This window comes from Phalangium opilio, unplaced genomic scaffold (assembly GCF_054372755.1).
Source record: "Phalangium opilio isolate 3A_F unplaced genomic scaffold, DU_Popi_V2 ptg000038l_1, whole genome shotgun sequence".
NCBI lineage: Eukaryota > Metazoa > Arthropoda > Arachnida > Opiliones > Phalangiidae > Phalangium > Phalangium opilio.
The window spans coordinates 2006446-2033619 of record NW_028324161.1 but is presented as its reverse complement, the minus strand read 5'-3'; positions in this window follow the sequence as shown (position 1 = coordinate 2033619).

Here is a 27174-nt window from a genome sequence, read left to right as displayed (position 1 = left end):
ACAAAGTAATCCAAATTTGGATGGCAAGTGATGTAAGGGTCCAAAAATGGTAGTTTTAATACAAAAATGGATGCTTTCGATTCTTGGTGCTAAAACTATCCAAATTTGCACAAATTGTCCAAATTTGGATGGGAAGTGATGTAAAGGTCCAAAAATGGTAGCTTTAATCCAAAAATGCATGTCTTCGATTCTTGGTGCGAAACCGATCCATATCTCAACATAAACAACCTAGACTCGAACAAAGAGGGGTTAATGTATATAAAAGGGTTAAGGTAAAAAAAGGGAGAGCGAAATCATATTTGAGGATCTCCTACATAAATATTTACCTATTTCTCATCAATCATTTCTCTTTATTGATAAGCAACTGCAGAAGTTAAAACAAAACACAGACAAGAAAGCCTTCCCCCAGAGAGGTAAAAAATACTGCCCTACAATATTTCAGAGAGTCACGCTTGAAACATCTTTTGGTCATTTACCTCAAAACGACTTCTTTATTCCGTTTTTATTAACTAACGATATCAATACTCGTCATACATTAACTTTGGAAAGAGCTTCATGTCTTAATTACTCGCTTTATATAAACTATGAAATGTATCCAGTGACCCAATCTTCCTTACTCGTCCCATACAAACTTTGACTACAGATTTTTTGGTTAAGATAGGTTTTTCTCAAATATTTTATTAAAATTATTCGATATTATTTATTTTTATCGAGAGTTACTTATCATACTTTTAGTTGTATCGTTTTAAGAGAGGTTTTCCCTATTATCATTTGAACCTAGCTATTATTGACGTTTGACTCCTAGAATACGCCTCTTTCGCGAGTGTCTGAAAGACCAGAAAATGGTGTAGTTTGAATGGGGACGACAGAAAAGATAATAGTGGTGAGTGTGCCTGCGATTGTACAGTTTTCCAATATTCCACAATTCCGTTAACAGTGAATACGGTCCGGAAATTGAGAACACTTTTGTTCAGATTAGGAAACTGCGAAAGCAATCTCTTGGGGTGTAACGACAGACAGGCAGGCACACACCAAGACAGATGGATACGTCGAGAACAGAATCTCTCCATAGCATATATCACTCGGAGAAGTAAAGAATCTAGCATCCATATTGACTTCATATGAGCCAATTATTTTTCGACATTTGTCCAGTGTTGGTTAGGTATTACACCAATATGGGCTCGATATTACTCCAATATGGGCTCGATGTTAGCCCAATATTGGCTTGATATTTGTCCAATATTGGCTTGAATTTAGTCCAAAATTGGCTTGATATTAGTCCAAAATTGGCTTGATATTAGTCCAATATTGGCTTGATATTAGTCCAATATTGGCTTGATATTGGTCCAATATAAGCTTGATATTAGTCCAATATTGGCTTGATATTAGTCCAATATAAGCTTGATATTAGTCCAATATTGGCTTGAAATTAGTCCAATATTGGGAGGATACTAGAACATTTTTGCCCACTTGCGTAAAAATTGGATGACATCCTGACCATTTCTGGGTAATAATTGATCCCTTAATAGATGATTCTGGATCCAATTTTGGATGAGACTCCAAATCTGGCTTATCATTGACCGTCCCTTTTTGGACGCAAATTACGTTATCCAAAAATAGACGAAAAACTGTGCTGTCTCAGAGTCAGCCGTTTGGATCCATTTACATCCAATTTTGGACATTTTTTAACAGTGTACAAGTAAAGTTCCAACCTTTCTCATTTGAAAACTACACTAAATCGTCTCTGGGAATTCCATATATATATTCCCGCTCAATTTGAGTGAAACAATAGCTTCTAAATGTATAACTGATGAGTCGAAGAGACTTCTTAATGACAATTGTACTCAAGGACGCTCAATTTTCTTATTTCTATCACTGTTAAAAAATGTTGTCCAAAATTGGATGTAAATGGATCGAAACGGCTGACTCTGAGACAGCACAGTTTTTCGTCTATTTTTGGATAACGTAATTTGCGTCCAAAAAGGGACGGTCAAATGATAAGCCAGATTTGGAGTCTCATCCAAAATTGGATCCAGAATCATCTATTAAGGGATCAATTATTACCCAGAAATGGTCAGGATGTCATCCAATTTTTACGCAAGTGGGCAAAAATGTTCTAGTATCCTCCCAATATTGGACTAATTTCAAGCCAATATTGGACTAATATCAAGCTTATATTGGACTAATATCAAGCCAATATTGGACTAATATCAAGCTTATATTGGACTAATATCAAGCCAATATTGGACTAATATCAAGCCAATTTTGGACTAATATCAAGCCAATTTTGGACTAAATTCAAGCCAATATTGGACAAATATCAAGCCAATATTGGGCTAACATCGAGCCCATATTGGAGTAATATCGAGCCCATATTGGTGTAATACCTAACCAACACTGGACAAATATCGAAAAATAATTGGCTCATATGAAGTCAATATGGATGCTAGATTCTTTACTTCACCGAGTGATATATGCTATGGAGAGATTCTGTTCTCGACGTATCCATCTGTCTTGGTGTGTGCCTGTCTGTCTGTCGTTACACCCCAAGAGATTGCTTTCGCAGTTTCCTAATCTGAACAAAAGTGTTCTCAATTTCCGGACCGTATTCACTGTTAACGGAATTGTGGAATATTGGAAAACTGTACAATCGCAGGCACACTCACCACTATTATCTTTTCTGTCGTCCCCAATCAAACTACACCATTTTCTGGTCTTTCAGACACTCGCGAAAGAGGCGTATTCTAGGAGTCAAACGTCAATAATAGCTAGGTTCAAATGATAATAGGGAAAACCTCTCTTAAAACGATACAACTAAAAGTATGATAAGTAACTCTCGATAAAAATAAATAATATCGAATAATTTTAATAAAATATTTGAGAAAAACCTATCTTAACCAAAAAATCTGTAGTCAAAGTTTGTATGGGACGAGTAAGGAAGATTGGGTCACTGGATACATTTCATAGTTTATATAAAGCGAGTAATTAAGACATGAAGCTCTTTCCAAAGTTAATGTATGACGAGTATTGATATCGTTAGTTAATAAAAACGGAATAAAGAAGTCGTTTTGAGGTAAATGACCAAAAGATGTTTCAAGCGTGACTCTCTGAAATATTGTAGGGCAGTACACTGTTAGAAAAATGAGTCCAATGACTGTCCAAATTTGCACAAAGTAATCCAAATTTGGATGGCAAGTGATGTAAGGGTCCAAAAATGGTAGTTTTAATCCAAAAATGGATGCTTTCGATTCTTGGTGCTAAAACTATCCAAATTTGCACAAATTGTCCAAATTTGGATGGGAAGTGATGTAAAGGTCCAAAAATGGTAGCTTTAATCCAAAAATGCATGTCTTCGATTCTTGGTGCGAAAGCGATCCATATCTCAACATAAACAACCTAGACTCGAACAAAGAGGGGTTAATGTATATAAAAGGGTTAAGGTAAAAAAAGGGAGAGCGAAATCATATTTGAGGATCTCCTACATAAATATTTACCTATTTCTCATCAATCATTTCTCTTTATTGATAAGCAACTGCAGAAGTTAAAACAAAACACAGACAAGAAAGCCTTCCCCCAGAGAGGTAAAAAATACTGCCCTACAATATTTCAGAGAGTCACGCTTGAAACATCTTTTGGTCATTTACCTCAAAACGACTTCTTTATTCCGTTTTTATTAACTAACGATATCAATACTCGTCATACATTAACTTTGGAAAGAGCTTCATGTCTTAATTACTCGCTTTATATAAACTATGAAATGTATCCAGTGACCCAATCTTCCTTACTCGTCCCATACAAACTTTGACTACAGATTTTTTGGTTAAGATAGGTTTTTCTCAAATATTTTATTAAAATTATTCGATATTATTTATTTTTATCGAGAGTTACTTATCATACTTTTAGTTGTATCGTTTTAAGAGAGGTTTTCCCTATTATCATTTGAACCTAGCTATTATTGACGTTTGACTCCTAGAATACGCCTCTTTCGCGAGTGTCTGAAAGACCAGAAAATGGTGTAGTTTGAATGGGGACGACAGAAAAGATAATAGTGGTGAGTGTGCCTGCGATTGTACAGTTTTCCAATATTCCACAATTCCGTTAACAGTGAATACGGTCCGGAAATTGAGAACACTTTTGTTCAGATTAGGAAACTGCGAAAGCAATCTCTTGGGGTGTAACGACAGACAGGCAGGCACACACCAAGACAGATGGATACGTCGAGAACAGAATCTCTCCATAGCATATATCACTCGGAGAAGTAAAGAATCTAGCATCCATATTGACTTCATATGAGCCAATTATTTTTCGACATTTGTCCAGTGTTGGTTAGGTATTACACCAATATGGGCTCGATATTACTCCAATATGGGCTCGATGTTAGCCCAATATTGGCTTGATATTTGTCCAATATTGGCTTGAATTTAGTCCAAAATTGGCTTGATATTAGTCCAAAATTGGCTTGATATTAGTCCAATATTGGCTTGATATTAGTCCAATATTGGCTTGATATTGGTCCAATATAAGCTTGATATTAGTCCAATATTGGCTTGATATTAGTCCAATATAAGCTTGATATTAGTCCAATATTGGCTTGAAATTAGTCCAATATTGGGAGGATACTAGAACATTTTTGCCCACTTGCGTAAAAATTGGATGACATCCTGACCATTTCTGGGTAATAATTGATCCCTTAATAGATGATTCTGGATCCAATTTTGGATGAGACTCCAAATCTGGCTTATCATTGACCGTCCCTTTTTGGACGCAAATTACGTTATCCAAAAATAGACGAAAAACTGTGCTGTCTCAGAGTCAGCCGTTTGGATCCATTTACATCCAATTTTGGACAACATTTTTTAACAGTGTATTTTTTACCTCTCTGGGGGAAGGCTTTCTTGTCTGTGTTTTGTTTTAACTTCTGCAGTTGCTTATCAATAAAGAGAAATGATTGATGAGAAATAGGTAAATATTTATGTAGGAGATCCTCAAATATGATTTCGCTCTCCCTTTTTTTACCTTAACCCTTTTATATACATTAACCCCTCTTTGTTCGAGTCTAGGGTGTTTATGTTGAGATATGGATGGGTTTCGCACCAAGAATCGAAGACATGCATTTTTGGATTAAAGCTACCATTTTTGGACCTTTACATCACTTCCCATCCAAATTTTGACAATTTGTGCAAATTTGGATAGTTTTAGCACCAAGAATCGAAAGCATCCATTTTTGGATTAAAACTACCATTTTTGGACCCTTACATCACTTGCCATCCAAATTTGGATTACTTTGTGCAAATTTGGACAGTCATTGGACTCATTTTTCTAACAATATATTGTTCAGTCGAACAACATCATTTATTCGTTGTAATGCATTGTCAGCTACATTATTATGATATACTCCATATTTTTAATTATTCAAAAAGTACAGCCTTGCTTTCCTATCGGGGGATATTTTGTAAAATGGGGGTAAATGTCAATCGGGGGCTTTTCACACACAATAGAGGACTGGTTTTTCGAGCATAACATCTTTGAAAGAGAATTTTAGTATAACGTTCGGCACCTAACTGGAAAGATCACAATTTTTTTTTTGGACTTTAAATAAAGTTAGTTTCTTACTTTGGTCATTGCTTTCTACTATAATTCATGAACATTTTATGGTCCGTCGAGCCGGATATTCAATGCGGTTTAAAAGAACAATTAGTCGGTCAAGACATTTTTTTTGTTATCATCAAACCCGAACTGGATAATTAATCGTGATCAAATTTTGCGTATGGCAACGTAGTGACTCTAGTTCAACAACATTTCAACTTAAGTGCATTCCTTAACATTTAACTATGGATCAACTGTTAAACAAAAGGAAAATCATTAAAGGACAAATCATGCTACCACACCTTTAAGTGATGCAGCTTTACAAATCTACAAAAACAAGGTGGGACATTACACCAAGGAGCTGGACACACTTCAAAATAATATAATCTCAATATGTCCTACCGAAGATTTTGATGCTCATGCAGAAGAATACCATTATCAAAGCACAAGGTTAGAAGACTTATAGCCCAGTCATTTTAGCCAAAAAAATGGCATGACCTAGAACAAATTCAAAAAGATTTGATATTTGGCAATCTGGTAGATTTTGAGGTGCTCTTTCACGTGGTGAGTTGTCCCGCTTTGTCCCGCTAATGCTTTCGCCGCCATCTTGGAAAATGGCGGCGAAAAACCATAAAAACAGCTATAGTTTTCTTTGTGCTCAAGCTACAGTCTCGGGACTAGTTTTAACCGATTTCGAAGGATATCTTACACCTGAAAACAGTTTTAATATACTTACTTTATATCAGTTAATTGTCATTAAACGATAAGAACTTAGACCCTCGAGAGGACATTTTGAAAAAAAACCCCCAAAATATTCAGTTTTTTTAGGTTCTTAGACTTGATTTAATCGATTTCTAAGGATATCTTACATATGAAAAGCTTTTTTTATATTTATTGATTATTTAATTTTCATTTTAAGTTAAAATTTTAGACCCTCTCTCCCCGGAGTGGAAAATTACAAAAACTACAAAATTTTTCCAAGACTTTTTATGATCACGCACGATGCAGAACCTTCAAGCGAGTCGTTAAAGTAAAGAATAGGCCTACATGTGTGTAGTTTAGGCCTCTACTTTGAAATGGCATTCAACCTAGTCTAGTTCATCTGTAAACATGTCGTGCTTAATATGTGGTAACGAACTTGGTGATGAAACAACTTCAGAAATTGGAAAAGGATTAAAAACCTTAATAGAAGCAAGTTTAAGGAGCTGACCTGTAAAAGTATTTTGAGTATGAACTAGCACCTATAGCTCCGCCGTTGTTTGATGAATTTTCATTCCGAAAAACGAACAACGCAGTTATGGCGCAAATTCTTGAACCGTACCAGAAAGTCCCCACAGTAATTAATGATTTCATTCTAATCCACCGTGTAGTATGGCCTCGACCTAGCACATTCGGTGAGATTTTTACTCTGTACGTGTAATACGTGACATTTCATTACGGACCAAATACTATTATTGTCTTTGATGGGTATAATGATAATCCGTCCACAAAAGGAGAGGAGCAGCGTAGACGTAGTTCCAAAGCCACGGCAGCAGATTTAATTGTGGAAGAGAATATTACCGTCTCGACATCTCAAGAGACATTTCTTCGAAACTCCAAAAACAAGGCAGAACTAATCAAAAATTTAACAAGAAGACTAAATACTTCTGAGTTCCTTGTTATTCAAGCTTCCAGTGACGCCGACACTTTAATAGTCTCAACCTCCATTAACTTAGCCTTGAACGATATCAATAAAACGGTAGCTGTTGTTGGAGAAGACACGGACCTGTTAGTTTAGATGTTGGCCCTTTGGAATCCCAAGAACACAAGTGGCAAACTCTATTTCAGCAAACCGGGGCATGGAAACATTGCAAACAAAGTGTATGACATAAAAGCCATTCAAGAAAACTTGGGACAAAGTAGAGAAGTGTTGCTGTTTATACACGCAGCCACTGGTTGCGATACAACATCCGCGTTATACCGTAAAGGCAAAAATAAAGCTCTCAGTCTAATTCATAAAGATAATTCCTTGCGAGAAAAGCTTACTATTTTTGGACTTCCAAATGCTACCCATAAAGCTGTAGAACAGGCTGGTGAAACATTTTTACTATCGTTGTATGGAGCTTCAGACAGCGAGAGCCTGAACGCTTTAAGATACAAATGTTACACCAAAGCTACCGCGCGTTCATCAATCACCTCAAACTTTGACCTGGCCACTCTTCCACCAACAAGTACATCCGCCAAGCAACACATGTACAGAGTGTATTATCAAATACAAGACTGGCTAGGCAATCAGCTGCTTCCTACAGACTGGGGATGGAAACTTGTTCGAAATGAACTGAAGCCAGTCATTACAACACTACAACCTGCTCCAGCAGAAGTCCTCAACATGATAGCCTGCAAATGCAAAGATGTGTGTGATAGGAGGTGCGATTGTAGAAAGACTGGCTTGGTGTGTTCTTATTTGTGCAAAAGGTGCAAAGGTATATCTTGTACCAATGAAAGCCCTGCTGTTCTTGACGAAGTAGATTCAGACATAGAACTGTGATATTAAACTTTTAACTACTCTAGTCTAAAACAAAGGTGTAGTTATGAAATGTAAATAAATCTACATATAATAAATTTAATTTGCATGGCGTTACTTACATAAAGTAAGATATTTTGATGATTAACATATATTAAATAAACGGCATCGTGTATGAACATTAAAATCTAAACAAGTTGGGAAAACCAAAATATTACCTCTCCGAGTCAAGACGACTACTTACAAACTTATTTACCCAGGAAATGTTTCTTAAGTTAAAATCTATGAAATATTAAAGCAGTATACAAAGCACAGCAAATATACTGTAAATCAGACGACATTTTACATCCAATAATGATATACTTGTACACATTAAAATCATCCGATGGGGGAAAAACGGGAAATGAAGAGATAAAACTTTGGAGGGATATTACCTTTACGTGTTTGTAAAGGCCCAATTTTCTACTCCTCAACTGTATGCCCTCTATGTTCAAAGCCATATTCACAACAGGGTTGCATTGTAAACACTATCCTTTCGTTTCATCTCAACGATTTTCGTAGTTTGTCAACATGACTGTTAACGTTACATAACACCAAAGCTTATTTGTGGCTACACACACTGAAAGTAAATGCGTACCATAAAAAGCATGAAAACACGAAGCTATTATCCGATTACGATCAGACCTTTCACTGGTCTGGGCTGCGTTCAGCAGAGCTCACCAAAAAAGACAGCGGATTTTGGAAATGTTTACCGGTGAGGTCTGTCGTCATAGCTTTTCTCCGGTCATCGGCGTTTTATAAATGACGCTAGCGCAATAAAGCGTGCAAGGTACCAAGGCTTAACAAAAATTGTATGATAACATATTTATAGAGATAGATAACAACTTTTATAATTAAAATTAGAAACTAACATCTTTTAAAATTCTCGCGTGATCAACTGGTTTCACGCCAATTAAATAGCTATAGTCCCATAGTGCTATTTGTATTAATTCCTCCATGGTTTTTTCGCCAAGCTGAGAACTATGCGTTTTACGTCACGTTATCCAAAGAGCCGACTATTTTCATTGAAGACCGCGCTAGCTCAGCGCTTAGCACCGTGACGTCAAAACTCAAAAACAAAATCCCGTTATGTAGGACACTGCTAACAGCGGTGGGCTCTGCTGAACGCGGCCCAGATTTCCACCATGATTATATAATCTAAGCCTAATTATTTAAAAGTGTATTTAACTTTCGGCTCACTCTGAACCGTTAATGTCTCTGCATTACAGAAACGAAAACCAAACCCAAGCGTTTACTATTTGGTTCACTAGGCCTATTGACAAATAAAATTTCATTTGACCAACATAGTAGCGTTGTGCTTGTATTCACTTTAGAAAGGATTATGCTATAAACAGATGTAGTATAGCTTAAGTATTATATAAACATCCATTTTAAATAATAATATTAAAAAAAATCTTTGGAATATCAAAATGAAATAGAGCTTTAAAGCTACAAAAGTACTAAATACATCATAATTACGAAAAATATTTCCACATATTCACTTTATATTAAGGATAAAGGGAATATTATGGTTCTGTAGGATTCATTTACACATCAAAACAAAACGAACTTCTAACGCAGCGCACTACTGTAACAACGGACGGACACACTCAGACAAAAACATAGACTGCTTTTTAACTCTTTCCGTATTAATTTTGAATTGAGAAACAAGATTTTCTTAAATATTAAAATAAATATAATTAATATTTAATATTTTCTTCGTTAGTTATTCGCCTTATTGAACGTTACATCGTTTTAAAAAAGAACAATTAAACATTCTTGAGAGACTTGACTAATATTGGCGTTTGAAGTGAAGCATACGCCGGTTGCTTCGCCTTAATCAAATAGGTAGTATATAAGGGTGTCGAACTACAGTTAAAAGCAAGAACAACCGCAATTGCGAAAACCTATCGTGGACAACCCACCCTAGGGAGGCTAGACGTTTCTCGTAACCCTAGCTGATCGCCGCGAATGTCTTAAACCCAACGATGACGATGGAGTAGAAGCCAGGTGTGCAGACTGGTGTCCATGTGTGATGGACAAAAACAAAGACCAGAAGATGGTGGTGTAGAAGCCAGGTGTGCAGACTGGTGTCCATGTGGGATGGACAATGACCTGAAGATGGTGGTGTTAGAAGCCAGTAAGTACAGACTGGTGTCCATGTGGGATGGACAAAAACAAAGACCAGAAGATGGTGGTGTTAGAAGCCAGTGTGTACAGACTGGTGTCCATGTGGGATGGACAATGACCAGAAGATGGTGGTGGTTAGAAGCCAGTATGTACAGACTGGTGTCCATGTGGGATGGACGAAGGCCTTAAGATGGTGGTGATTAGAAGCCAGTAAGTACAGACTGGTGTCCGTGTGGGATGGACAAGGACCAGAAGATGGTGGTGTGAGAACTCAAGTAGAGTAGCCATTTCCGTGACTGTGAAAGCAGTTCGGAAATGGCGAACACGTTTGCTCCGATTTGGAAACTGCGAACGCGGTCACGTGGGTGTAACAACAGACACACACACAGACACACAGACATACACACACACAGACAGACACACAGACACACACGATCGTTACAGAACCTCTCCGTGACATACGTCACTCGGAGAGGTAAAAACTGAAATATTAGCGGTTTTTTCCGAAAAATTTCCTTTCTAGGGTCTAAATTCTTAACGTTTAATGACAATTAACTGATTTAGTGTAAATATAATAAAAGCTTTTCAAATGTAAAATATCCTTTAAAAATCGATTAAAACAAATCTAAAAATAAAAAAAACTGAATTATTTAGGGTTTTTTTTTTTCAAAATGTCCTCTCGAGGGTCTAAGTTCTTAACGTTTAATGACAATTAACTGATTTAAAGTAAGTATATTAAAACTGTTTTCAGGTGTAAGAAATCCTTAGAAATCGATTAAAACTAGTCCCGAGACTGTAGCTTGAGCACAAAGAAAACTATAGCTGTTTTTATAGTTTTTCGCCGCCATTTTCCAAGATGGCGGCGAAAGCATAAGCGGGACAAAGCGGGACAACTCACCACGTGAAAGAGCACCTCAAAATCTACCAGATTGCCAAATATCAAATCTTTTTGAATTTGTTCTAGGTGTTTTCGTATTTTTACTGAACTATTAATGATCTTTTTCACTAACGTTAGTACTCAAAGAGCAGCAGCTCTTAGTACACAACCAACTCGCTCAGGGAGTGTAGCCGTGTCAACTCTTGGGGACATCAAATTACCCAAGTTAGAAATACCAACTTTTAGTGGAGCATACACAGAATGGATCCCATTTCATGACTTATACGTGACAACAGTACACGCTAATGCAAAACCATCTGATGTGCAAAGGTTTCATTACCTCAATCAAGAAGTACGGAATGAAGCAGCACAATTAATACAGTCCATCCCAGCTACTGAGGCCAACTACAAGGAAGCGTGGGACATACTGTTGAATAGATTCAATAATGAAAAGGAAATAATCGATGCACATATCTCAAGCGTCTCTTTACACAACCCAATATTGCATCTGAATCTGCCATAAGGATTCGTCGTCTCATCGACACAGCAATGTGTAAGATCTTTGAAGGTTTTAAAACAACCAGTAGACTACTGGGACGAAATCCTAGGGTATACAGTCAAAGGGAAGCTAGATAATGAGTCTCGCAGACAATGGGAGCTCTCTCAATCGGGTAGTTCATTACCCACATTCAATCAATTAAAGCAGTTTCTTGAAACACGAGCATGAGCATTATCGGCAGCTCAGCCAACAGGTACACAAGCCAGACAGAAGCACATTCAAGAAATCTGCAGTTGCTCATTAAGGAACAGCTCGAGACAAATGCAGCATTTGTTCAAATGGAGGACACGCCATTTACAAATGTAATGTCTTTTTGAAAGAATCAAATGAAGACCGTTGGAACTTAGTCAAGAAGAATGCCTTATGTAGTACTTGCTTGCAATCAGATCAGAAAACTCGTGATTGCAAGGGTGGAAATTGTCGAAAATGTTCATCAAAACATAACACTCTTCTACATCCAACTGAAACAAGAGAAACCTTAGAAGAAAAGGATCAGTCAACCAATATGATCGTTTCTCATATTTCACAATCAGGTGGCAAAGCAAATGTCCTCTTAGCCACTGCAGTCATTCACGTTAAAGATGCAGCTGGAAGATATCAAAAGGCAAGAGCTCTTTTGGATCAAGCTTCTCAAACAAGTTTTACTAGTGAATCCTGCGTACAGAAATTGCAACTGAAGAGATCAAGGCTATCCATATCAATAAGAAGCATTGGAGACAAAGAAATTGACTATTGTCACAACAGCGTCAGACTACACATAAGGACAAGCTCAACTAGCAACGAGGACTTATTAGTCGAAGCACTTCTTCTCAAGAGAGTCACAGGAATGATGCCCCTAAAACCATGTGATCCTAGCAAGTGGTCACATATCAAAGGATTGCAATTAGCTGATCCAACATTTCACATACCAAGTGAAGTTGACATCTTACTTGGAGCTGACATTTACATTTACATAATGGAACATGGAATCGGAAAAGGACCACCTAACACACCAGGGGCATTAACACTATTTTCGGATGGGTCATATAAGGGCAATCAACCTTGTTTGACAATCAAGCCCACATACAAGTCCATCACTGCTCACTCAACAATTAAGTTGAAAATTTCTGGACCTTAGAAGAACTTTCAAATAGAAAACCACTTTCCGCGACAGAAGCCGAGTGTAATGGAAAATCCGATGTGGCTTCGTTTCTTATTGAAAAAGGTGCCAATGTTAATCTGGCTGATATATTTGGAGAACCCCGTTAATGGATGCTTCCAGCTGTAATCTTCTCTATGTGGTCAAGTCTCTTTTGGATAAAGGTGTCAACATCGACGCCGTTGATAAAAGTGGGAAAACGGCATTACAAGTGGCTTGTGGATTAGGAAAATCAGATGTGGCATCGTTTCTTATTGAAAAGGGTGTCAATGTTAATCTGACTGATTCATTTGGGAGTACCCCGTTAATGAGTGCTTCCAGGCGTAATCTACTCGACGTGGTCAAGTCTCTTTTGGATAAAGGTGTCAACATCGACGCCGTTGATAATATGGGAAAAACGGCATTACAATTGGCTTGCTTTTATGGACACTCCGATGCGGCGCTGCTGCTCGTTGAAAAAGGTGCCAATATTAATCTGGCTGATACAGAAGGGACAACACCGTTAATGAGTGCTTCCAGGTGTCAACATCGACGCTGTTGATAAAAGTGGGAAAACGGCAATACAATTGGCTTGTGATAATGGATAATACGATATGGCATCGATTCTTATTGAAAAAGGTTCCAATATTAATCTGACTGATTTATTTGGGAGAACCCCGTTCATGAGGGTATGTTATCGATTGGGCGTGTTATCAAAACAGCATTGTCCAAAACGGCTTTTTAATAAACGCGCACTGTAAAAAATTAGCGTGCTTTTGGCATTCAAAACTGATAGTGACCGTTCAATTTTGAACAAGCCTCTATTGACGCGTTCACATTTAACCAGAGACATTCAATTTTCAACAAGGGGTGTTTTAGGCGTTCAAAACCAGTCATGAGCATTTATTTTTGATCAAACTACCGTCATGTCGATCAAAACTTAACTCAAGCATTTATTTTTGAACAACTTATACATAACCGTTCAAAAATTAATCTTTATCCATTCAATTTCAATTTTGAATAACCGCCTTGGGCTAATGAAGCGTTCAGATACGGTCGTTTTGGCGTTCTAATAGGATTGTATTAGTATTAGTATTAAAACAAGAGCGTTTTAGGTATTCAAATAAAAACTTTTTGACTTTCAAACGAGTGCATTATGGGCGTTCAAACGAATGAGATATGGGCATTCAATCGAGTGCGATATGGGCGTTCAAACGAGTGTGATATGGGCGTTCACACGAGAACGAAATTTTTCAATCCCAATAGGTGTGCCAAACCAAATTAATTCTGCCCTAAAATTACTTGATTCCGCTGCTGTAAATTTGTACTACAAACAAAGCTTCCATTAAAAATTCAATAACTTCTCAACAATTTACTATAACTTGCTTATTTACCTTGAATTAAATATACATTAGCCTGTATAAACATCATTATACAATAATATCAAAGGAAATGTTACGGATTATTGCGTATTTCTCCTTTCCCTTATATTTACTTGGGCCTTCAAATAGTTTGATAATATAACCTATTGCTCTAACGTTATAATCGGAAAGGGTGCAGACTTTCTTCATACAACTGAATTATTATTTAACACAACGATTATAGTTTATGTGTTTCAAATTCACCCGCCCTCAGAAGATGTACAAGCTTTAAACACATTAGATTTCTTCCTTATCAGTGTGTTTACTATATTTAATATAGTATGCCCTATACCATAAGGCATTCAGGGATGAAATTTGAAATCATATTTCTCCAGGCTATTCAAAATTCAACGTCAAATTTCAATGCTTCATCAAACGCTTGTCCACCATGTATTATTAAATGGTGAACTGCTTAATTTTAAACGTAAGCAATTGAATATGAACGCTTGATCAAACTCTCCGGTGTTGCTCAATAATGAATACATAAAGATTCAATATTAAACGTTAAATTTTCCAATTTAATTTGAGCGGTTTCATGCTTAAATTTACACGATATACTAACCTCTTAGCACCGTTCAAATATGAATGCGTGAGCGATTAATTTTGAACAATAGTGTTCTGTTCAAATTTGAACGCAAAGAAGTTATTCAAATTTGAACGCGAAGAAGTTATTCAAATTTGAACGCAAAGAAGTTATTCAAATTTGAATGTTAAAGCGTACCACCACAGTGTCGGCGCTATGCACGCCTAAGCAATCAAAGATGAACCTCACTTTTTTACAGTGCGTTTGCCATTATAGCCATTTCTCGTTTCAGCGCATTTTGATTACAGCGTTTATATCTTGAGCGTTGTTTCGTATTGTTGAAGTTATAAGTATTAGAGCTCGGCATTATCTATCCATTATCCACGTTATTTTATCCATAATCCAGAATTATCAACAGAATTTGTATATTAAATCGAATTATGTCCACAACATTTATCTAAAAATAATCGATTATTCACTAATTTACGGATCACGGATGGATAATGCCGAGCTCTAATTAGTATTGATTTCAGCTTCAGGTTTGAATTTTAATGGTTGTCAAACAAACAGTTTCGTGGTCTAGTGTTTTAATGCGTTTTAATGTTTGGTTGGGATGGGTTTTTTGAACGCCTATAAATTACCTTCCACCTTATCCAAAATATCCTCCTATTAATTAGCTGCCACCTTTTCCAAAATATTCTGATATTGATTAGCTGCCACCTTTTCCAAAATGTTCTCCCATTAATTAGCTTCCACCATTTCCAAAATATTCTCCTATTAATTAGCTGCCACCTTTTCCAAAATATTCTCCTATTAATTAGCTGCCACCTTTTCCAAAATATTCTCCCATTAATTAGCTGCCACCTTTTCCAAAATATTCTCCTATAAATTACCTACCACCTTTTCCAAAATATTCTCCTATTAATTAGCTGCCACCTTTTCCAAATATTTGCCTATTAATTAGCTGCCACTTTTTCCAAAATATTTTCCTAATAATTAGCTGCCACCTTTTCCAAAATATACTCTTATTAATTTGCTGCCACCTTTTCCAAAATATATTCCGCGAACCAGTCCATAACCTGAGGATCACAAACGGTTACTAAACGCTGTAGTGCTAAACCGCTGGTTGGGAAAATAGCGCTATATTGAGAAACGCGGAAACAGCAACCGCTGTTTTGGGAAATAGCGCTGTATTGAGAAACGCGGAAACAGCAACCGCGGTTTTGCTTCCACGCGGTTTTGCAAACCGCTGTTTTGGGCACCGCCTTATTCCAAAACGCTCTTTTGAAAACCGCTCAACTACCCGTGAACCGTTCATGAGTGCTTCCAGTGGAAATCTGCTCGATGTGGCCAAGTCTGTTTTGGATAAAGATGTCAACATCGACGCCGTTGATAAAAGTGGGAAAACGGCATTACAATTGGCTTGTGATAATGGAAAATCAGATGTGGCATTGCTGCTTATTGAAAAAGGTGACAATGTTAATCTACCTGGTTTTGACGGAACGAGACTGTTAATAAGTGCTATCCAGCAGGATCGAGCTGATGTTATCAAGTCTCTTTTGAATAAAGAACGTCTCAATATCGACGCTGTTGGTCAAAATGGAAAAACTGCATTACAATCAGCTGGTTATTATGGAAAATTGGATACTGCATTGCTGCTAATTGAAAACGGTGCCAATGTTAATCTGGGTGATTTTGATGGAAAGAGACTGTTAATAAGTGCTATCCAGCAGGATCGAGCTGTTGTTATCAAGTCTCTTTTGAATAAAGAAGGTCTCAATATCGATGCCGTTGATCTAAATGGAAAAACGACATTACAAGTAGCTTGTGAATTAGGAAAATCAGTTGCGGCATTGTTGTTCATTGAAAAAGGTGCCAAGATTAATCTGACTGATGCAGATGGGACAACACCCTTAATGAAGGCTTCTGAGTTGTATTTGGTCGATGTGGTCAAGTCTCTCTTGGATAAAGGAGGGGATGTTAATGCTAAGGATAATAACAGTCTGACTGCATTGCATTATGCCACTTCAAATAAAACAGTCGTTTTTCAAATCCCTAAAGAAGGAGATGTTCATGATAATGGCAACGTCGATATCGTACGTTTACTCCTGTCCAAAGGAGCGGACTATAACGCTGTTGACATTAATGGGAAAACACCTTTTTACCTCTCCGAGTGACGTATGTCACGGAGAGGTTCTAATATCGACGTCTCTGTGTGTCTGTCTGTCCGTTGTTATACCCACGTGACCGCGTTCGCAGTTTGCAAATCGGAGCAAACGTGTATTCAATTTCCAGACCGCATTAACAGTCCCGGAAGTTTTATTACACTTACAGGCTATTACTCCATTGCCTGTCTAACAACTCTGTTCATTTGTCCACCCCACATGGACACCAGTCTGAACTTACTGGCTTCTAAACACCACCATCTTCTAGTCTTTCGCCCATTCCACATGGACACCAGTCTGTACTTACTGGCTTCTAAACCCCACCACCTTCTCGTCTTTGTCCATTCCACATGGACACCAGTCTGTACACCTGGCTTCTAACACCACCATCTTCTGGTCTTTGTTTTTGTCCATCCCACATGGACACCAGTCTGTACACCTGGCTTCCAACACCACCATCATCCTTAAGGTTAATACATACGCGGCGATCGACTAGGGTTACGAGAAACGTCTAGCCTTCCAATGGAGGGGTCTTCCTCAGTGGCGCCGCCAGGATTTTTTTACAGATAGGCTAAGGAAGATTTAGAGGGCCCCTTATAAAATTTCAAGAGAAAAATTTAGTTGCGCAACGTCGATAATATTAAGTTAACAACTATTTTTATCATATTATTCATAAAGAGAAGTTTAATATATTAATGTTCATTATTATCAGACAAAAGACATATTATTATACGTATAAACTGTAGTTTGCGAAAATAATAAAAACACGGAGTCGGAGAGAGAGGGGGATTTTCAGTTAAGGCCCCTATGAGGTCACTGTGCACTGTCGATGTGGTGAGGAAAAGGGAAATCGGTTTACAAAAGGAGGAGGAGGAGTTTTATGGGACCATAAGGAACGGGAGAGAAGAAGATTAGGTAAAGAGCGCGAAACAAACAAGATGACCCAAGGGCTGGGCTCATAATTTTAGTGACATCGTAACGAATAGAAAATTTCAGCGAATAGCCCCTCGATGCGCTACCTTTAAGTGTGATGTAATGATTACTAGTAATCCTAACTTCAATTCATTTTCTTCTGTTATAATTATAATAGTGAGACACAAATAGGAAACTTGCGCACCCTTTAACAGTGCAAAAATGATTAATCGTAACGCGTAAGTAAACCCTTAATTGAAGTACAGAAAATCAGACTGATTGTTCCCTCGTTGCGCTATATTTTACTGTGCTAAAATGATTGCCCGTAATCTGTACACCAATAATTTACCTTCTTTATAAGTGTAATAGTGCGACACAAACAAAAAACTTAAGTGAGTTTCCCCACAATAACGCATACCTAAACCTTAATTGAAGTACAGAAAATCCAAGTGACCCCCTGACCTTAAAAATTACGTTCATAAATTTACTTATTTTAAAATTGTAAAACACTATATTAAAGGTATGCGAATTTACATTGCGAATCATTTTCAAAGGTTTCAATTCGTTTATTACGTTACTCATTTTTTTTTTAATTTTCTAGTATTTCGAATTATAAGAAGCGAATTGACGAAAGTAGAGATATAAATTATTATGGGATTGACAAAGACTGCGGTCCTAATGAGCCCTATGATGAGCTGGAGGCTTTTGAGTTCATTGATAATGTAATTAATTGCTGTGATAATTTTCCCCTACATCCATCTGTGAAAATGCAGAAAGTTGTGACAAAAAAGTTCAAATAGATAAGAAAAAAATTAGAAACCATAGTGTCTCTATGTCTTTTACGTAAGTAAAATAAGAAACTTCTTAGGCACAAATTATTATCAGTACCACTAGAAAAATTTCTGTGGTCATTAATGTATAATTTATATCTAATACATTCATGAAATTTTAAAAAACTTATCAAGACCAATTTTTTTACAGGATGTATGACTTCAATATCACACTTAACAAGGGTTTGGAAAACTTTGAGTCGTTGGGCTTTTCTAGAAACGCAGACCCCAATAAAACCTTGATTATCAATGAACTGATTAACATAGGGAAAAGAAGATGCGCAACCAGATGGGAAAATGGTTTTAACGCTTTTTCTTTCAAAATTGGAATGTTAAAAACGTCAAAATCGTTTTGGGGTCTAGCGCAAGAGTTGCAATCAAACGAGCTGATTCTTGATGATGCAATAGGCATCAATATCTCCACCGGTAATTTCTCTTGACTTTTCACATTTATTTTTTTAAGACAACATGCATTTTTTCTATATTTGATTTTCAGATATTTACTTTACTGTCAAAATATGATAAGAGGTTTTGTGCTGCTTTTTTTCTAAAGAATGTTTTAGATCTTCTTCATATTCACATAAAAAAGAAAGAAATATTGGACGGAAATTGCACAAATACACCCTCATCTTTAGTAGATGCCCGGGCAGGCTCCTTGGAAAATTTAAATGACAAACAAGTCCTTTATTATGTAGCTGGTGCTACAGTGAAATATGTTTCAAATAAAGTTAAATATAGCTGGGGATTTGTCAATTGTATGGCCATAAAGGGATCGTATGAAGAGATTCAACAGTATTTAAATAAAGAGCTTCCGGGCTTGGGTGACCCAAAATAATCGGGGTGGGTTACTGTATGTCAGAAAAATCACATACGACATGTTTATAGTGATTAACCAAATTGCTTCCAAATTTTACGGAAGCCAAACTTTATTTGAAAACAATTGTGACAGGAAACAGGTGGCAAAAAAAGCTATAGTTGAGAACAAGGAAGTTGCAAAATATTGGGAAACCCTGTTAGCAAAATCACTTATCCCTGGAAATGATCAAATAAGAACTAAAATATTAACCAATTTAACGGAAACTTTTTTAACTCTACGGGGCAAAGGGCTACAACTTCTATTAAGAGCAAAGCATTTTGGGAAAGAAAACAAAAAACGAAAGTCAGCCCCCTCTTTAAGGAAAGGTCTGAAAGAAACTGTAAATTCTGTTTAAATCCTAATTTAGTTCATGAACATCTGTGATATGACTACACTCAATTCCTAATTTTTTTGTGATATGCTTAGCTAAAATGATAAAACTAATTTAGTTCGTGACATGGCTAGCCAAATGCGTAAAATGCTAATTTCGTATGTGATCTGGCTATCTAAATGAGTAAAATCCTAATTTAGTCCATGAACATCTGTTATATGACTACATTCAATCCCTAATTTTGATTGAGATACGTGACATGGCTATCTAAATGAGTAAATCCTTATTTAGTATGTGATGTGGCTAGCTAAAATGTTGCTGTGAAATGATTAGCTCATTTTCATACATTGTACCTGAAAATTAACTTTTTAATCAAATTTTTTGGATATCTTTTAAAGGGTATGGGAATTTACAATTTCATATCATATTTTAGCACGAAAGTGGTATTATATTACACTTTCAAGTCTCTACTTTCAAAATATAAAGTTTTTAATATAATTGAACCAAAGTTTCTATTTTTAAAATCCATTGGAAAATCACGAAAACTCAGTTTCGATATATAAATCATTTTGTCTTGTCAGCTTGTTCGGCTGGTTTATGACATCACTATGACGTTGAGGAAAAAAGCGCGGGAAACCTATACGCGCGAGCGCGAGCTATACGCGTCTCGAGCTCTGTCCATGCTTTGATAGCGGAGAGAGTGGCACCATCTCGCGTGTGTGACGTCAAAAACAAGAAAACGTTGTAGCCTTTCTTAAAAACTTTAAAAAGTGGATTTTATGTAATTTCATATGAAGCATTTTCAAATGCATATTGCCAAATAACTAGAAGCTTGATATTTATGAATTCACAGTAATTAATTCTATCTTTTGCTATATAAATCAGAGGTTTTTCAAACGAAGCTTCTCATACCCTTTGAAAGAAAATAATTAAAGAGATATTCCAACGTATTCCCAAACCAATTTTTTACATAAAAACCTTTTTTTGTTTCATAACTTTTTTTAATGTAATAAATTTACTGCAGGACTAATGTATTACCCTCTGTAGGTGGGGCTATTTCATCCCCCAATTTAATGAACCTATCTACATTTTGCCCAAATTGTAACACATCAGGATTAGAATTTCCACCACCAGATGACCTTTGCTTCCTAAATTCCTGCTCTAGGCAGTCTTGGTTCAATCTACATGTCAAAACAAACGACGCATTTTCCTGCAACAAGAATCTAACAATTGCAGGAACAGATCGTGCTATAAGGAAGATATAATTAGTCTCGCAAAATAAGGAAAGATCTAGCAAGATGGCAGTGTAGCACCTGTCATCGAATGGTAGCGACAATCGAATTCTTCGCCTGGAACGAGCCCTTCATGTCCCGGATTTAAGAACAAATCTCCTATCCATTGCCAAGATGACAGACAAAGGACATGAGGTCACATTCAAGAAGTCGCAAGCCTCGATTAAAACGGCAACCGGAGAAGTGATTGTGCAGTCGCTGACAGAGTTGGAGACCTTCCCTGCGAAAGGCTGAAGAAACGGTCAACGCAGTGCAAGCGGAAATAAAGCCTAGAAGCAACCTGGAGAACTGGCATTTCCTACTCGGTCACTTGAACGAGAGAAGTTTAAAGGAAATGGCCCGGAAGAATTTGGCTACGGGACTCAACATTGAAAAAGATGGGAGCCTGGGAATCTGCCAAATCTGTATCAAAGGAAAGCAATCGAAGGAGCCGTTCCCGAAAACCGAAGATAGCCGAACCTCGCATGTCCTGGAAATAGTACACTCTGACGTATGCGGGCCGATGAGAGTAACGTCGATGACCGGAGCCAAGTACATCGTCGTTTTCACTGATGATTATTCCCGGTGGAGTGAAGTCAGTTTTTTAAAACACAAGAGCGAAGTGTTGAAAGCCTTCAAAGAATTCAAGCATCGAGCTGAAGTGGAAACCGGGAGAAAAATCAAGACCTTGCAGTCCGACAACGGAACCGAATACTGCAACAATGAATTCGACAGATTCCTGAAAGACTCTGGGATAAAAAGAAGACTCACCGTACCATACACCCCGGAACAGAATGGCATTGCTGAAAGAAAGAACAGAACACTCCTGGATATGGCCCGATGTATGATGATACAAGCGCAACTTCCACCATCATTCTGGGCAGAAGCGATGGCCACGGCTAATTACATTCGAAACCGTTGTCCTTCCCGGAGCATAAATGGAGAAGTACCATTTACCAGATGGACCGGAAAGAAGCCATCCCTGCAACATTTGAAGATTTTCGGCGACAAAGCTTTGCTGTTGGACGAAAATAAAAGGAAGGGGAAGTTTGCAGCCAGAAGCAAAGAATGCGTTTTCATCGGCAATTCTGAAGTCTCGAAGGCCTATCGACTCTGGGTTCCGTCCGAGAAGCAAATTTACCGAAGTCGAATTGTCAAGTTCCTGGGAGAATTTAATAATCAAGGTGGATATGATGATTTCGTCACTCCAGAAGTCAACCTGAAATACGGAAGCAAAGCTAAAGGCGATATCGAAGTCCCGGCCACTACACACGCTGCAAAACCGTCAGGCAGAGAAGAATTCAAAGAAGTCAAAAAGGAGTTCAAAGATGAAACCCCGGAAGAATCTAATGACCAGGAAAACGAGGACGTCTTCGAAGAGCCCTCAGAAACCCTCGTTCTGAAGAAAGGTCCCGGAAGACCGAAGAAAATTAGAGCTGGAGTACCCGAACGACCGAAGAAATCGTTCAACATGATTCCGAGCGTCTCAGAAGAGTGTACTGAAGAGGCTACTGACGAGCAAGAAACCCTGTCTGATGAGTCAGCAAACCTAGCCATCTTGTCAGAACCTTTGTCCATGAAGCAAGCCTTGGCTTCTCCGTACGCAAAAGATTGGAGGAAAGCAGTAACGGAAGAGTTCGTTTCGCTTATCAAGTGCGAAACCTGGGACATCGTTGAATGTCCGGAAAACCAGAAGGTCCTTGGAAATCGCCTAGTCTTCCGAACGAAGTACTTACCCAGCGGAGAAGTAGAGAAAAGGAAAGCCAGGCTCGTAGCAAAAGGTTTTGCCCAGAGACCAGGGATCGACTACCCGTCATTTGATCCAGCTCAATAAGACTGCTTATGGCCCTTGCTGTGGAAATCGGTTTGGAAGTCCACCAAATGGATGTCGTCACGGCCTATCTTAATGGCGAACTCGAGGAAGAAATATATATGGTCGTCCCGGAAGGATTAACAGAATCTCTTGAAGAAATCGTCAAGTCAACCCGGTTCGACAAGTCAATCATTGCCAGAGCAGAGAAATGGACCAGGGACCTGGAAGAAGAGGGACATAAAGTCTGTCGTATCAAGAAATCCCTCTACGGCCTAAAACAATCGGGCCGTCAATGGTACAAGAAGTTACATCAAAGACTTTCGGAGATTGGAATGACACCATTGAAGAACGATCCCTGCTTATACGTTAAACGAGTCGCGGAAGATGTTATGATCATTGGAGTCTACGTAGATGATCTGATCCTTCCAAGCAACAACCCGGATTGGATGACTGATGTAAAGCTTGAACTTGGGAGAAAATTCGATATGAAGGACCTGGGGCCAATCCATCACTGTCTCGGAATGGAATTTCACCAAGATTTAAAACAAAATACCATCCGGATTTCCCAAGCGAAATATGCAGAAACGGTCCTGAAACGTTTCAACATGCAAGACTCCAAAGCAATAGCGACTCCAATGGATGCCAACAACAAGTTGCAAAATTCGGAACACCCAGTAGCAGAAGACATCAGTCGTATTCCGTATCAATCTCTGGTCGGCTCTCTCATGTACCTGGTAGTGTCATCACGACCGGATATGGCGTATTCAGTCAGCGCATTGAGCCAGTTCAACACAAGTTATGACGAAACTCATTGGATTGCCGGGAAAAGAGTTCTAAGATACTTGAAGGGAACTCTTCATCATGGGTTTGCTTTTTCGGAAGACCGGATTGCCAATCCAGGGTTTCGTTGATGCAGACTATGGAGGCTGTCCGAAAGATAGGAAGTCATATACTGGATATGTCTTCAAACTAGCCGGCGCTGCAGTATCCTGGGAAGCCCGGAAACAGCGAACTGTTGCCTTGTCCAGTACAGAAGCAGAATATAAGGCAATGTCCGACGCAACCAAAGAAGCCATATATCTCAAGGGACTTCTCAACGAACTTGGAGTATCAGTTCAGGCGATCGAGCTGTACAACGACAACCAGGGTGCCCAGAAACTCGTTCAGAATCCTGTTTTCCATGCTAGAACGAAGCACATTGATATCCGGCACCACTTCATTCGAGACACCTACGACCAGGGACATATAGCCTTGCGGTATCTACCAACAGAGGAAATGCCAGCCGACATCTGTACAAAGAGCCTGTTCCGTCCGAAGCACCTCTTCTGCGTCAAAGCCCTTGGACTGGAAATAATTAAATGACCACCCCCTGGATAGAAGATTGAAACCACCGATATTAAGAGGGACTGTTGAAAATTAGAGATAATACCGGTTGTTTTTTATCTATATCCAGATTCCATTTTCTACACTTGTGTTTTTTATGCATCGCGGTCATTCTTGTAATCTTTATTTTTTATCGCGATGCCTTAACTATATAACCGGATAACATTCCGATAACGTTTGTCAGTTCCCAGTTATCTGTTCTCAGATATCAGTTGTCAGTAGCGTTCCCGGAAATTAACTTAAATGTTTCAATTAAATTAATAAAGAGTTTATAACCAGTTAAACCTAGAGTCGTTCTTGCGTCAAACAACAACAGGAATCAACCGAGGTTATGAAGTCAGCGCATGAATTTGCGCAAATGGGTCACGAATTCAAAGGAGTTAGCAAAACGATGGACAGATGAAGCTCAGACACGAGGCGAAACACGAATTCAACAAGATCAATTCACCAAAACCATCAAAGTACTTGGAATATCATGGAATCCGTCAAGCGACGCACTCACTTTCAATATCTCGGACATATTAGAGTTCCTGTTAGTCAAGAAGGACACAAAGAGAGAGGAGTACTTCAAGCTGCCTCCAGAGTCTTTGACCCAATTGGACTCGTCCGCGCAAAATGCCTGTTCCAGACACTATGGTCGCTGGGAATTGACTGGGACGCAAAGTTACCAACAGAAGTTCAAGAGCAATGGGACCAGTGGTGTCAAGACCTAATTATGGTTCAGAAGATCGCCATTCCTAGATTCTACCTTGCGCAAAGCGAAGATCCGAAGGTGACCGAGTACGAGATTCACATGTTCTGCGACGCTAGTCAAAAGGCGTATGGATAGGTGATATACCTACGCTATAAGACGATCACAGGGACTATCGGTGTATCACTGATAACTTCAAGGACAAGAATCGCACCACTCAAGCAGCTAACGATTCCAAGGCTCGAACTAATGGCTGCTCTAATCGGATCTCGGCTGCTGAAGTATACCCTGAACGTCTTCGACGGAAAGATAACAAAATATCACTGCTGGTCCGATTCGGAAATTGTCCTTCATTGGATTCAGAGTTCGTCGAAAGAATGGAAGCCGTTTGTAAGCAACCGATTATCGGAAATACACAAATTAACCAATCCAGCTAGGTGGGGCCACTGCACCGGCCATGACAATCCAGCTGATTTACCATCTCGAGGTTGCCGAATTCAAGAACTTATCGAAAACAAGACTTGGTGGCAGGGTCCAACGTGGTTATCTTTACATGAAGATTTATGGCCGAAGAACAAATTTCATGAATCCATCCAGAAGATCTTCTAAAAGAAGAATGCCGAAGAGTACAGCTTGCCTGTGCCGTAGAGATCAAAGAACGGTCGCATGTAAAGCAAAATTTTCCCCTTTTCCTTCTTCTTGTATGAAAGCCACGGAGGCCACTATTTATAAAAGCAAAATTACTTCTTACATATTATAGCTGAATCATTTCAATACAATAACTCTAAGACTCTTAATGAGGCTCCAAAAGTCGTTTGTCGGAAGTGATATTCTATACCTTTCCTAAGGGAAGCTAGTGCCATTGCAGCAGCCTGCGTACTCTTAGAGAACTATGCTCAAACCACTCTCGCTGTTAATTAATTTTTAAGCTGCATGTTACAATGATACAGTTTCTTACACAGCAGAATCAAAATAATCGTTCGAATGCTTGAATATACTTTTCAAGTTTAGCTATAACCCTTTTAAGTTTGGAACGAAATAATATTTTTCTGTTTTCAAAAAGAATACACATCTACAACAAAATGTGCACTTGGGGTTTTATTTTTCATTTATAATTATATAGTAAGCAATCAAAAACATCAAAAATTTTAAATAGCCGAGTGTTAGTGAAAAGAGGGAAGAAAGAGGGGGAGTAGACTATTTTGACATAAATGAGCCAATCTCAATTTCGAAAGTACTTGTTTTACGAAGTAAAAAAGTGAAAAGCTCTTGTTGAAATTGGGAAAGCTGAGAGTTGTTCGTATAAAAAGTCTTACGCCTAAATATCAAGGAAAATAAAATGACGTTGATGAAATGCGCGTGATCTTGAGTATACTTCGAGAACGGAGAAGAAATATGACAGAAAAAAATTTCCCAAAAAGTTGTCTTTGGTTTTGAGTTTTACAGTCAATTTTCACAAAGGAAATTTCTTTAAGGGGGAGGAAAACTGACCTAAAGTTCGAATCTTTTTCAAACGATGGCGCTCAGATCTGCGGGGAATAACACTATTCTATCCCCCGTGTAGTAGGTATTATAGTGGATATTTAGAAGTTTTCCTTCTATATACCATCCCTGTACCGGAATTCAGTTAACTATTTATTATTATTCAACGCTATACTAACGCCGATAGAAATAACTGTCATGAAGGCTTTAATGTATTGAACATAATGTGAGACGAACCTGATCTCGCATCTTTGAAAATGGGGAATTTTTTTTTTTCAAGCGCGGTTAAGATTACCAGTGAGAGGGAAAGGGCGTGCGTTACTGATCGGGGACAGATAGCGACCTGAACAAGAGGGGATGTTCACCTCGACATTTTTCATTAAGGGGGAAGACCACTGAAGACAACCCAAAAGAGTTCGAGTCCAGTGTTCAAAATAATAGCCCCATACGGATAAAATTTTACTCACTTATAGTTTAAACCCTCTCCTAGAGATTAAAAAAGTTTTCATTATTTTAAACTCAAAATTTAAGTCAGAATATTTTTCCCGCTGGTGAAGTTTTGGCTCTTACAATTCAATACCTAATTTTTTGCCCAAAATGTCATTCGAAAGACAATTTTGAGCTGTATCGATTAAAATAAGTTTCAATTAAATCCGTCCACCTGACCTGCGAACACCTGAGAATG